We start from the raw sequence: 14,721 nt of genomic DNA on the forward strand, positions 1-14,721 counted from the left end.
GCGTACAGATGACACTTCACCCCAAAACCACGGATGATCTCACCCAGCGGCTTCACATAAATGTTGAACAGGAGGGGCGAGAGGACCGACCCTTGCGGCACTCCCCATGCGAGATGCCTCGAGGTCGACCTCTGTCCCCCTGCCAACACCAACTGCGAGCGGTCGGAGAGGAAGGAGGAGAACCACCGTAGAACGGTGCCCCCTATTCCTAACCCCCTCAACCGCCGCAGCATGATACCATGGTCGATGGTATCAAAAGCCGCTGAGAGATCTAATAGGACTAGGACAGAGGAACAACCCCTGTCCCGAGCCCTCCAGAGATCATCCACCAACGCGACCAATGCCGTTTCTGTGCTGTGCCCCTGCCTGAAGCCCGACTGGCACGGGTCCAGATAGATAGCTTCATCCAGGTGTCGGGGAAGCTGTCGTGCCACCACGCTCTCAACAACCTTCGCCACAAAGCGAAGGTTGGAGACCGGACGATAGTTGGCTAATTCAGCCGGGTCCAGGGAAGGCTTCTTGAGGAGGGGCCTCACTACCGCCTCTTTCAAGGCGGCAGGAAAGGCACCTTTCAAGGCGGCAGGAATGGCAAAGTTTAAATTAGAGGGAAATCAACATAGCCTTGAGTTTTACTGGTTGTTGTTGCAGCTGTAGCTTCTCTGACTAGCCTACCCCATAGATTGGTTGGAAAGATAAAATAAAAACTTGGAATGAAAGTCATTTTGTGCTCCTTAGAAGAATGGGCAAAAACCAAACGAGCAATACAAACCAAAATTCAAAGCAAATGCTGATGTATAATTTTCATAAAGAGACCCCAATTTGGGTCATGAAAATACAAGAAGTTATCTTGCCTATAAAAAGTTAAAAGTACTGTTCAACCCGAAAGTCACGTGGGCGTTTAAGAAATTCAAAGATCCAGAATTATTTTTTTTATTCCCTCTCTGGGGGGAAAAACCCCCAAACCACTTCCATGGGAGTTTATTTCTATAATAGGAAACAAGATTAAAGAGATTATAGGAGAATCTTTATCCTATAGCTCAATCTTCTCCAGCCTGGTCTTTGCCAGATTTGTTTGAACCGCAATGGCTATAATTGGGGAAAAAAAAAAAAAAAAAAAAGGGGGGGGGGAGGGGGGGTTTAGCCAGCTAACTCAAATAATTCTCTTTCCAATTACAGAATTGCTGAAGAAATTACTTCAGAGTGGTCTGAAGGAGGAAAAGTTAGATCACTGTATTCATCTTCTATTCTAAATTGTTGAATAATTCCCTGAAGAATATAAAAGGATGAAGACAAATGCAGTCGCCACTAATTTTGTCCCTGGAGGAAGAACCCAGCATTTCAATTTAGCTTTGAGAACATAAAACATATGCAATGCAGGATTAGTATTCAGCCTCACCCCTTTCATAGGTTCAAATAAAATTTTTAAAAAATCTTTGAAAGTTGCAGATATGTGTATATATTCCACCTTCTTATTTCCCTGCAAAATTCATCATTTTAAAACACACAAGAAAATTGCTCTGAAGATTTTGGGGAACAAATATGCAAAATACTAATAAAAAATCATCCACTTAAGCATCTTCTCTCCCCTCTGACTCCATTCAGTCATACCCTCCCCTCCCCAAATTTCGTTCCAGGGCAAGGTTTTCAACTTTGGCATTTTTAAAAGGCATGGCTGGCTAGGGAATTCTGGGAGTTGAAGTCCACACATCTTAAAATTGCTCAGGTTGAGAAACACTGCTCCAGGGTATTAAAATGCATCTATTTTCAGAACAGCTAAGATATATTTAAACTATCTTGGCCATGTTAAAAATATGTCTGGCTTAACCATATTTTAGAAAGCAAAGCTTAAGGAATCTACTTTCCTTGCAATGCATTCACTGGTTTTGGCATTTTGATTACGCTACATTCAGTAATAATTAGTTCTTTTGCTGTGTCTCAGTAGTGGAACTCAAAGAAAAAGGAGTCCCAAGAGAGGAATGAATTAGTTCAGTCAACCAGCACAGAAATTTATGCTTAGCGTCCAGGATCCCAGGAGTTTTCACTATTTGCCAGCCCAGGGGAGACAGAATAGTTTCCAAAATCCTCAGAGCAACTGGGTGAGAAAAAAAACCCCAGGAGTTATCTACAGAAACTAGTAGAACCACCCTACATATTTTAATATTTTCATAAAACAACACAAAAATAAACTCTTTGAATACTGCTTTTTAAAGGCAGCTTCAAAAATTATATGAATTATACGATTGAGCTTGGAAGAAAACTAGGGCAAGCAGGTTTGGGCAAGAGAACTGGGAAATAAAATTCCCACCTTAATTGGAGCTCCAACAAGAAGTAAGTGTAATATAGTTTGGCTCTCCCTCAAAAGAAAAAAACCCCTAGTAACATGCTTTTTTTTTTTTTCTTTTTAAAGGAAATCTTGACAGATGCAACCCCAACATAACCAGATGGAAAAAGATTCCTTATTACATAGGAGTTCCCAATCTTTATCAGGCTGAAGCTGGCCCAGGAGACAGTCTTGGCACCACAGCTTTTCACTTTGTGGGCCCCTCAACACTCCCACCATACTGATATCTGTGACTTCTCTTAGACATACAGTGAATTAACGAATTTTGTCATTTGGGATTTCTGATTCAACGGTGGCTTTGAAAATAGTTCAATAAGCTACACTAGAAACTCCCTGTAAAAAAGGCAGCCTCTGTCTTGCAAATAGAGCCCATTTCCTTTCAAACCACCATTCCCCCCCCCCCCCACCTTCCAAGTTCCCAGAGTCTCTTGCAAAAAAGATGCCCTCCTCTGTCTCATACGTCTTACACATACCTTGCTGCACGTCAAAGAAACAGCCCTGGCTGGCCTTTGCACCTACCAGGGTACTTACTCCAGGCTACTTAAGCAGTCAAGGGCATTCAGCAGAGCTAAACTAGCCTGCTGGAAAGCCTGCGTTTTCTTGGCTGCATTGCATTTCCGATTTAGGGGGGTGGGGGAAGGGGAAAAGGGGAAACTGCAGGGCCAACCTCTGTATAAATGGCACAAAGAGCCCTAAACAGGTCTCACGGACTGTCGGCAGGGAACATCTGGGCGTCACTTCAATCTAAATCCCCAGCAAGAAAAGAAATGCAACTGTAGTGGTCTCTTTCCCCACCCGCTCTAAAGAACGAACGCTATCCTGCCGCAGAAGCGAAGAAATCTCCAGATTTCGCCCTTCTGCAACAGCCTCCCTCGGGATCCCGCTCCTCTGCTATACAGATGCATCCCGTCCAACAGTGGAACTTCGCAGCCCAGGTCCCCAAACCCAGTTTCGGGGCGACCCGTCGAGAGAGAAACCGCTTCTTCTCCCCTTACCCCGCAGACCCTCTTTCCCCGCCGCTCCCCCCCCCCCACACACCCCGCAAAGCGCTCTACAGCGCTGCTAGCCTTCCGAGCCTAGCCACAAACGTCCTCCTCTCCCCGCAAATCCTACAAGCCGCCCGACGCACCTCGATCCACACACGTTCCTTGCCGGCTCCGGGAGAGCTTTGGAAACGCGCAGCTGCTTTCTTCTCTTTCAAACTACATGGCTCACAAGTCGGGGCAGCTCCCTCCCTTCGCAGTTCCCGGGCTCCTGCTGCAGAAGCTCCCCAGCTAGTGCTCCGTTTTAGACACCCGACATTTTCCAAAGCGCTCGCCCTCTTCCCACCCGCCCGTCTTCTTTTAACACCCCCCCCCAAGTAACCCCTTAACACTCAGCCTCTCCGCCAGCGCTCTTAAACTTCGTCCTCCCCACTGTCCGCTCCTCCAGCCCCTAAAAGCGGTGGGATTGGGGACCGAGCCTCAGCTCGCCTACGCCACGGAGGCCCCCGGTACCTTTGGCGCATCCTTCCCGCGACACGGCCCGACTCGGGGCCTGCTATTGTTGGGTGGTGTGGAGGCGGAGGCAGAAGGAAACTCACGGCTCGGAGCTCCGCCTTATCCGTCTCCCCACCTCAGCGCGGCCCATCTCGGCCCAGACCCTCCGCCCCCCACCCATCCTTTTCGCAGCCCATCTGGCTGAAGGGGGATTTCCACTACCGAGCAGCGTTGCCGAGAGGGTTGCAAAACGGGGTGGGGTGGGGTGGGGATGGATAAATGCAGCCGCTTTCAGAATTAAGGATGATTATGCTCATAATAAATACATGTGTGGGGGGAAATGCAGGACTCCACACAAATCAGATTGCCAAATAGAGCGGCAGTTAATCCAGATATTTCCACCCGCCCACATACATACATATTTCAGGTTTGTACCTTTAGAGAACAAACTCCTATAAGTAGTTGCTAGTATGCTCAAAAGGGCAACATTTTTTCCCCCGTTCTATCAAATAGTTTGTAAGGTGAATTCCTGGGGGACCCTCACTGTGTGTCCCCCCCCCCCCAATAAGATCATCAGCGAAAATGGCTGATATCTTAGGGCAGTCTCCCAGAGGATATCTAACTGAGTACCCAAGGTCATGTTTTCCATTCCTAGCCCTGTGGCCTGTTTGGCAATGGCCTCAAACCTGAAAACAATAAATACATTTTACCCCTATGCAGTCTGCTCTTTAGTCTCAAGGACAGTCTGGAATCAGGGGCCCTCAAATGAGAGGAATGAAAAGCCCCAGTCTTCTTTCTCCACAGTTTCCCTCCATTGGAAATATTCTGTTCTTGCTCTGCAGCTGTGGATTTCAAAAATCTCTACTGTGGAGGTAGAGATGATCCTGCTCAATTTTCTGCTTTCACTACCCATCTTATGCAACATAACCTTGGGCGGCTTGCAAACAGCAGTAAAAGCATTAAGCACAATAAAAGCATACAAACCATTACAGCAAACTCTTGGCATCCACAACTACCATACATCCTCCCCAAAAAACCCTTTCAGCTTTACCCTACCCTTATGCTTGTGAGAAAAGTTAGGTCTTTGTGGCTTTGTAGCCACAACTGTTTGCTAAGAGAGAGACAAGCAGGAATTTGGAGAGACAGACAGTTCTAAGAAAAGTCACATGAATGAGAGATCTTTAATCCTACAATTTTGCAGCTGCAGCTCTCTTTTTCTAGACCTATTTGGTGACCATGATGGGAAGGTGTGAAAGAAACCTCCATGTAAAGAGCAGTAGCACTTCTCTTAGCAACCATTTGGAAATGATTTGCTCGTCCCTAACTTCCTAGATCCATGTACATGTAATGATTCCACCTTCAAAGCAACAATTCCCTTTTGTTATTGACTCTGTCCCACTTGGCCTAAGTGTGGATGCTGGCAACTATGCCTAATTCTGATTTTCTTTATTAATCCAGATATAGCAGAGTAATTAAAATGGAGCAGGTAATGAAACAAGTACAAGAATAATCTGAGGTCTACAGTACAAGACAATATTCTTGGGTACTAAGAAAAATAGAATTATCACTCTTAAAATGACTAAAACATAAACTTCTTACAGTTATGTAACGAAAAATTGCAATAGCACACAAATCTTGTACCTGGTTCATCCATTTTAATGAGCCATATTAAACCAATTATGGTATGTGGAACCATGATTTGTTAAAAGTACAAACTAAAAACCATGGCTTCTCTTGAGTTATTCTGCCTAGAAGTAGTCACTGCACTCTATATCATAGGCAGATCAGGGGTGAAATCCAGCATGTTCTAACAGGTTCTAGAGAACCGGTAGCGGAAATTTTGAGTAGTTCGGAGAACTGGCAAATACCAACTCTGGCTGGCCCCAGAGTGGGGTGGGAATGGAGATTTTGCAATATCCTTCCCCTGCCACGCCCACCAAGCCACGCCCACAGAACCGGTAGGGAAAAATTTTGAATTTCACCTGAGGCAGATGCTTTCTGATGGCAAAATTGTAGCTACAGCAGTTGTATCATGTGAACACAGCCAGAGTGGTCTGGTTCGCAAGTAACATTAAACAAGAAACCATAGTTGAGTTCATAAATTATGCAAAACCAAATCTAAGCAAACCACATTATAGTTTACTGTAATTCAGGCAATGTATTATTGTGTCCATTTATGAAAGAATATAAGGTGGCAGCAGTTAATTACAATTAATGAACTCACTTTAAACTATTTCTTACTGAAACTCTAAAGTATATACCAAGCACATTAGACTACATAAAAGAAATCTATAGTTTATACTTTTTGTATAGGAAATTGAATGATTAACTATTTTCACCTTAGACCAGAAGGAGGCAAAATTTCTTTTGAAACTATTTCTCTCTCATAAAAACTGCTCTTTTCAAAAATAACCACAGAAAACACCAAAACATCATTTCATTTTTAAAATAAAAGAATATTTTAGCCCAATTAAATTGTTTTATATTTCATCTATAATTTTAAATATCTAGAAATATTGGCAGCTGGAAAGAGAGAGAGACATATACTAGACAAAAGTGTTGGACTGGAACCAAGAGAGTTTAAATTCAAGTCCCTACTCAACTGGATAAGTGGTCATTGGTCTCTTGCTGCGAAGTATAAAGGTAATCCTTGATTTACAACCAACCATTTACTAACTGTTCAAAGTTACAATGGCACTGAAAAATGTGACTTGCAACCTATTCTTGCCCTTACAACCGATGCAGCATCGCCACAATCATGTTATCAAAATTTGGTTGCTTTGCATTCAGCATTTATTTACAGCATTGCAGTTGCAGCATTCTGGGGTCATGTGATCACCATTTACAATGTTCCCAGATGGCTTCCAGCAAGCAAAGTTAATGGGAAAAGCTAGAATTGTTTAAAGATGGCATGATTCACATAACAACAATGATTCATACTCTATATGGGGCTGCCCTTGAAGAACATTCAGAAGCTCCAGATGGTGCAGCCCGCATGGTTTTGTGCAGATCTCTGTGTGCACTTGTATCACTTCTCTTGCAGGAGCTGCATTGGTTGCCGATTTGCTTCCAGGTGCAATTCAAGACTTGGGACCAGGTTAGCTGAGGGACTGTCTCTTACCGGTCATATCTACACGATCCACCAGGGTGGGGAGGCAAGGAATGTTGCAGGTCCCATCCCCTAGGGAGATACACCTGGTGGGACCCAGAAGAATGGCCTTCTCCGTGGTGGCTCCCTCTCTCTGGAACATCATTCCCTCAGAGATTAGAATGGCCCCCACTCTAACACACTTCCGGAAGGCGCTGAAGACTTGATTCTGCCAGCGGGCCTGGGGAACGCAGAGCAGGATGGAGCCCGTTGAATGGCTTGTGTGATGTGTTGTCACCGGGGCGGGGATTATTTTATTATATTATTATATTAATTTATTATATGATTCTCTCTTTTATTAGTTTTATTGTTTTTTATATGAAGTTTTTATATTCTTGTAAGCTGCCTTGAGTCGCCATGTGCGAATAGGCAGCAATATAAATTTCATAAATAAATTTCATAAATAAATAAATAAATCAGGGGTGTTAAACTCATGGCCCACGGGCTAGATGCGTCATACACTGGCCACCCCACCCCCATTTTAACAAAGGGGGGAAAGTCACAATATGTCACATGACGACAATGTGATGCGCGAATTTGACACCCTTGGTTTAAAGCATCAAAAAGTTTGTAAAATTGGGTGCGACTCAGTTAACAACTGCCTTGCTTAACAATGGAAATTCTGGTCTCAATTATGGTCATAAAGTATGGACTACCTGTACCAGATAAAATGGTTGCTCTGTCATCAAACCTGTACAGGCTGCCATCTTAAACAATCAATAGAAATGCAGGAGAGTAATGCAATCAAATACCGTATCTATCTTGCAGATACTGTGAAATAATGAAATAGTATTACTGCTTTAATTTGAAAATCCCACTTTAGGAAAATTCCGATCAAGCTTTCTATTTAGAGCAATCGAACAGAGAGTCAACTTTCACTATTTTACCTAAATTGTAATTCAGACATTTCCCCTGTGCTGATGGGAATTCTTGGCTTCTTTGCAGCTTTATACAAGTATTCTAAATCAAGCTATCATCTTCAGCCCTAAACTTAATTATTATTTTTATGTTGGTGAAAAAGCTATTCAATGTAAAAAAAAATTGAAGTAGAATATGGTTGATCTGGAGAATTTACTACAGGAAATAATCATAATAATTTATTAGGCTAATACTTTGCTGAAAATAACATGCAAACCTTCAAGCAAATATAATTAGCTTTTCAGGGAAAAATTAAAAACAATAAATACCATTTATTAAAACAGCTTAGTCTTAACTAATTTGCTTTGAGATGACATGTATTTATTTAAAAGATTTATATGGCCGCCCATCTTGTAAAACCCAACTCTGGGCAGCTCACAACAATAATAAAAGGGGAGGGGAGGGGAGGGGAGGGGAGGGGAGGGGAGAGGAGAGGAGAGGAGAGGAGAGGAGAGGAGAGGAGAGGAGAGGAGAGAAGAGAAGAGAAGAGAAGAGAAGAGAAGAGAAGAGAACCAGGAGCTATCATCTCCAATCCATCAATCTATACAATGCTTCAGTCTTATACTACCACAGTCCCTGGGGGGAAAACAGCCCTTTATGGCTTTTCAGGCTAAAAGCATAGGAGTCTGCTAGATCCCAGGGAGAAGGGTGTTTCACAGGGTAGTACTACTAAGAGAAAAGGCACACTTCCTAGCTTCATTAAATAGCAACACTTAAGGGATGGGTCTCAGGGTGTGCCTATGCTGTCTGGCCTAGAGGACCAAGCAGACACCTTCAGGAGAGGCAGTCCTACAAATAACTTGACTTTCTGCTATGTAGGGCTATAAAGGTGGTAACCAGCACCTTAAATTATGCCCAGAAAGAAACTGGGAGCCAGTGCAGCTCACATAGCAGGTGTGTATCATGAGTAAACCAAGAGGTGCCCAGCATTGTGTGAGTTGCAGCATTCTGCACCACTTGTAATTTCCTGATGCTCTTCAAGGGCAGCCCTATGTAGGGCACACTGCATTTCCAAGAAGAAGTAACCAAAGCATGAATGAGTGTGAGCAAGGCCTCAAAGTCCAGGAGTGGTACAATTGGTGCACAATTGTATCTCTGCAAAGCTCCCTAAATGTGACTGCTACCTGCTCTTTGAGCAAGAAGCCACAAATTCAGGAGGAGCTCCAAATTGCATGCCAGCTCTGGCTGGTTTTCATGTAGATATTTAAAGAGGAACAGTGAGATATCCAAGCCCTGAGGTGCTCCACATTGTGAGGAGCTAAAGCTAGGTCCGCACCAACATTGACTGGAACCAGCTATGGAGAAAGGAGAAAAAACATTTCAAAACAGTGCCTCCCCACTCTCAATCCCTGAAACTGGTCCATGATTGATGGTATTGAAAGCCAGTGAGATCCAGGAGGATCGAGACAGTCATACCACCTCTTTCCTGATCCCTCCAGAGGACATTCAAAAAATAATGCTGTTTCCTTACAATATCCCCACCTGAACTCAGGATGCAAATAATCCATTTCATCTACAGCCCTCTGCAGCTGAGGCAAGAGATATGTAAGGTAACTCATCGGTAAGGATGCCTGAAGTTCTCTAACTATTAACAACCTTAACAAAAGTTTAAGCAACTCTAGAACATTATAGACACCATAATATTTTTAACGGGGGATGACAGAGAGTTTGGGAATAGATCATGTCTGCACATGTTACATTTCTACATTTCTACATTTCTACATTTTGTTCTGCACATGTTACATTTCTACATGATCATGTCTGCACATGTTACATTTCTACATTTCTACATTTTGTTCTGTAAACATTCACACCTAGCCTGTTTGATGCACTGCACATACAGCTGAAATGGGCAAGTTCAGGAGCTCTTTCAGTCTTAAAAAGGGGATCTTTGGGGTATGCTTAACAGATGCATAGTATACTAGCTTAAGACTACTATTTCCCCCCCAACAAACATTGAATATCCTGTCAGAGAAAATCCATCGTATGCTATCTTATTCTACTTAGCATTCTCCAAAACAGGGAAAGGAGCCTGCCTAATGCAGTTCTTAAAAGATCTCATCAGGATTCTTTTACTTAGATCAGGGGTCTCAAACTCGATTTTATTGAGGGTCACATCAGGGTTGTGTTTGACCTTGCGGGGCTGGGGTGGGCATGGCCAGCTCGACGTCACTCATGTCGGGGCGCCTTTGGTGGCCCAAGCACTCTGCCAGCGAAAACAGGCTCCCGAGCTCCATTTTCGGCTGCGACAGCAATCCTCTGCCAGAAAAAACAGAGTTTGGGAGTGCTGCCTGCGGCTCTCGTGAGTTCCGTTTTCAGCTGTGACAACCTCCTACTTCCCTCTATCAGCAAAAACGGAGCTCGGGAGGGCCCCACACAGCCCTCCTGACCTCTGTTTTCGCTGGCAGAGGGACTGCGGGTCAGTTCTTCGCTGTTTCCAGGGCAGCCCCGCAGGCCAGATCCAGTCTCCGGGCCTTGAGTTTGACACTCCTGACTTAGATTAAAATGGATGTTAGAAAAGTAAGCATTCTTTATTAATTTGAATAGGATGACACTTTACCAGATCTCATCCTTTAGCTTTAAAGTTGCTTTCACCCATAACATGGCCATCCAACATATTTGTTACAAGTAAGATTATTAGATGCCATCTAGATCTAGACTTGGAAGAAACAAGGTTCCTAGCTTGTTGGTTGACTAGAATACAGACTGTCTAATACATTGGTTCCCACCTTTTTTTGGCCATGCCCCACCTAAGCATCTCTAAAATCCCGATGCCCCTCCCTGTGACATATAATTCTTAATATTCAAAAAGTGAACTCCTATTCATGTAGAGGAAGCCTAAAAGGTGATTAACTTGGTTTAAACAAGGTTCCAAATTGCCATTAAAAATCAAATTGCCTCGTGTGGCTCGGGCCGCACGTTGGGAAACACTGGTCTAATAATAATGTTTTGTTTACCTGTTGCAACATTAACTTTTATCTCTTATGGGAAAGCAACACTGCTTGCTAACCGTACTGCCATCTGTTGAGTTTGAGTACACGCACAACAATGACACTGTTAAGCCTCGGCTTCCACACGCACACCTTTTCTAACAGTGTCTTCCTACACGAACTATTCTTGCACTGTTCTTTTTCTCTGAGGTACACTAGAACCTTTTCTTCATCTGTTTCTTTAATCTTTAAAAAAAAATCGTACAGCTGATACTCCATCTGCTGCATCTTTTTGGGCTGAAGGACATGGTGCCTTTTTCTCTTCTCTAAAATCTTGGCAGAAAGATTAAGATGGCGATTTTCAAGCTCTACTTTCAGGGAGCGTGTTTCACATCCATTTGCTGACCACAGAACCAGGACAAATGAGAAGGAGCAGGAGCAGGCGAGGAATGTTCTTAAAAAATTCATACTGAGATACGGAGGGGTGGGGTTCCTTATGATTTCATATAGCAGGAATTGAATAGCAAGGGACAAACGTTGAAAGGTCAGCTTTTAAAGATTTCTTCAGTGAGAAATTGCAAGAGGAGCAAAGAAAAATGGCTGAACTGGGAGAATTCATAGTTTTAAACCTGCAGTTCTCAGAACATCCCCATATGTTAGAGAACACCGCAGGGGAAATTTAGGGGCATACAGATTGAAGGTAGGCAGAGATGTGCCAGTAAGCGTTGCTGCTAGGATACACATAATATTATTGCCCCCTTAGATTGGTTAGCAAGCTATGAAGAGCTCTTGGAAGATTTATACTGATTTTCTGCTGTCCCAAGCACATTCATTCTTTCCATGTCATGCTGAGTAGACATGCTGATTCAAAATTAGGCTGGAATTTTGTTTAAGGTGGAAGCTAGGGCTGGTTTTGTTTTGTCCTTCAAGCCACGTTCTTAGGAGGCTTACTTCAAGCATCGGGTCAGATAAACTCTCAAGAGATAACCCTGGAGATTAGCAGGGAACATCCATTCCTCCCCATCTTTCCAGTCCTCATTGCAAATGTGAGACAGGGAGACGGAATAGGCTTAGGCTTAGAATAACTTTATTGTCACTTTGAATGTACACTAATCGGCATACATTAAAATGAAATTTCGTTGCATACAGGTCTCGAAGGGTCTTCACCTCTAATATACACTACATAAACATGACAAAATAAATAAATAAGTACAAAATTATGCATATACCCACATAATATGGGAACACACACACACACACACATACCGTTTCATTTTCAGCCCTCTGGACATAGGCACAGGAGCATTCAGAAAACGAACTATGTCCTCTTTGCAGCCTGCAGCTACTCCAAAAATGGATTAAACAAGATTTCCGGAAATACATGAACCCCAATGGCCTTCCCAATTCTGGGTTGAATCACTATCGCCATCCGTAAAAATACCAATTTTCCAATTCTACTTTAGATTGCTCATGCTATTTTGGGGGAAGTCATTTGTCTCATTCGACTTAGGAGATCTGCTAGTTTCCTTTATGCCTCCAAATTGAAACCAAGACACTGTACAACAGAGAGGGACGGGAGAAAATGGCAGCCCCAACAGGAAAGGTAAAAACTCCCTTTATTAGTTTTCCCAGAAACAATATTGAAGCAGTTCGCCACTGTCATCTTCAAGTAGGTTTTATCACCTTCCCAGAATAATTTATGGCCTTGGTGTTCCCTAGAGATCCCCCACAAAAATAGAAAAATCTTTTATCAGTGTGGCTTTGCTTCTATGGTGAGTTGGGGCTCTGCTGATGTTTTGTGCTTCAGCCCAGTGAGCAGGAGTGATATCAAGAGAATGTGAAAAAGTGCCAAAAGTGCAAAGTTTATGAACAGGTTTTTTTTCTGGGCTCTGTAACATAATAAGGAGCAAGATGGCATTCATCTCAACCAACCTTATTTTCAGACATGATGAAAAAAACACAAAACGAAGCCACCTCTCTCCACAAAAAGAAGACAAATTGTTCCCCCCATCTCTTGAATTTCAGTTGTGGAAAGCTGCCTACAACTGAATACCAAGATATCTACAATATTCTAATCAAGGAACGACTAGAGACAAACAATCAAATAGAAAATACCTTAATCAAGGAGCTACCAAGGGAAAAAAACACTGTTGTGGCCCACCAGCAGCCAGCAGAGCTGGCAGCAGATTCGGACAGCGAGGAGGTTGGGGAGGAACATGGACCAGTCCTGGAGTCTGGGGAATGAGGGCTCTGAGTCGGAGGCAGAGAGGGGGCCAAGGTCATCTGGTAGTTCTTTGCTGCCTCCAGAGTCTGACATCAGCGAGACAGAAGTACAGCGGGAGCCTGTTCCCCGTGTGCACATGCACAGAGCTGCCAGAAGGCAAGAACAATTAAGAAAACAGGGTTGACTTGGGAGTAAGGCTTGGAGATGATTGGCCCCTCCCATAGGACATAAAAGAAAAGCGAACAGGACATGAGCTTTTGCAGGAAGCTCATCTGGTCGGTAAAAGCTTTGGAAAAGTTCTGTTTGACTCTGTGCTACGTTTGGCCTTGCCCTGTGTGTGGCAATTATGTTCACCGCCCTGAGTCCTTCGGGAGTAGGGCGGTATACAAATTCAATAAATAAAATAAAATAAAATAAAATAAAATAAAATAAAATAAAATAAAATAAAATAAAATAAAATAAAATAAAATAAAATAAAATAAAATAAAATAAAATAAAATAAAATAAAATAAAATAAAATAATAAAATAAATAAATAAATTAGTACTCTGGCAGCATTCCAAGGGAGATAAGGTGGGTGTTTGTAAACACTCCCCTGAAAGACTGTTTGAGAAGCCTCTCGGACTGGGAATGACAATAATTTACAGCCATATAAATTAAAGAGGTTTGCCGGAACTAAGATTGTGCTGTATACTTTCTAAGGAAGCCTAGGTCAGAACAACCACCACCCCACCACCAACACAGGGAGGGCAAGCTACTGTACATAAACAAGGAGCAAATGCCACATTCACCACAACTGATGATGTTACCTAGTTAGGTAATTCAATGTCTGCAAACAAACAGCCAAGCTCAAAGAGCACCAAGGACGCCAAAGCTGCTCTCCCTTTTGCTTACAGATTTTTTTAAAAAATATCCACGTGGACTGACAAGGTGGAACCCAGAGGATTTGAAGAAATACCAGGCAGGCTGGGCGGTGGGAAGGAGCAATGGGATTAGATCCAGGCGAGTTTGTTGCTTTAAGAATGATTCAGACTATCATTCCACATTCCTCAAGCCCCAAAGAAAAACATCTATTAATACCTTAGCAAGAATATGGGTAGATAAAATGGAGATAAAGCAAGAAAACAATAAGGCCAAATGTATATTGAGAAAGGAGCTTTAACCAGCCTGATTTTCTGTCGTCAACCAAATTTAAATTATATCCAAAGTACCATTCACCTAGGCCTTCTGTGGGATACAGCCCATCATGGGTTTTAATGCCACAAGCTTGGCAACTGAAAAAAAATCAAGCATGTTCTGCAAGTGAAGCATAATATACACACACATCTTTAAATGACTAATCCAGATAATTTGAACCAGAATCAGTGCAGAAATAGGCCCAGGGGAGAAAAGAGCGAGAGAAAGAATAAAGAATGAACACTGCATGGCTGGAAGTGCTGCGTCTGAGTTGAAACCCAAACAAAGGGCCAGGCAGCATCCTTTTCAATTAATCCTTTCATTTAAGCATAAGTCATCAAGAATTTGCTCTCTTCCGTAAGATTTTGGGTTGTTTTACAAACAGACACCCTACTATTTGAAAATGAGCTCCCAATACACATACACACCTTCCCCACAGACATTCAAACAAAGCATAAAGAGGGTCAGAGGCTAAATCCTACCAAGGGGCCACACAGAATTAAATAT

General features: G+C 42.9%; 1 protein-coding gene across 5 annotated transcripts in view; it reads right to left on the minus strand.

Moving 5' to 3' along the window:
• NCKAP5L (NCK associated protein 5 like) overlaps nucleotides 1-14,721 on the minus strand; it is a 57,249-nt gene that overhangs the window by 25,303 nt on the left and 17,225 nt on the right. Inside the window, exon 1 of one of the 5 annotated variants that reach the window (XM_034412299.3) lies at nucleotides 3,838-4,071. The exons of 2 other annotated variants lie outside the window; for them this stretch is intronic. The gene's annotated coding sequence lies outside the window, so the exon portion shown is untranslated. Of the gene's footprint in view, nucleotides 1-2,814; nucleotides 3,054-3,484; nucleotides 3,658-3,837; nucleotides 4,072-14,721 lie in introns of those variants that run through there. 2 more of the 5 variants (XM_087886853.1, XM_087886854.1) reach the window with 2 other exon arrangements.

Source organism: Pantherophis guttatus, chromosome 2, assembly GCF_059756535.1.
Source record: "Pantherophis guttatus breed Tessera chromosome 2, ASM5975653v1, whole genome shotgun sequence".
Classification (NCBI taxonomy): Eukaryota; Metazoa; Chordata; class Lepidosauria; order Squamata; family Colubridae; genus Pantherophis; species Pantherophis guttatus.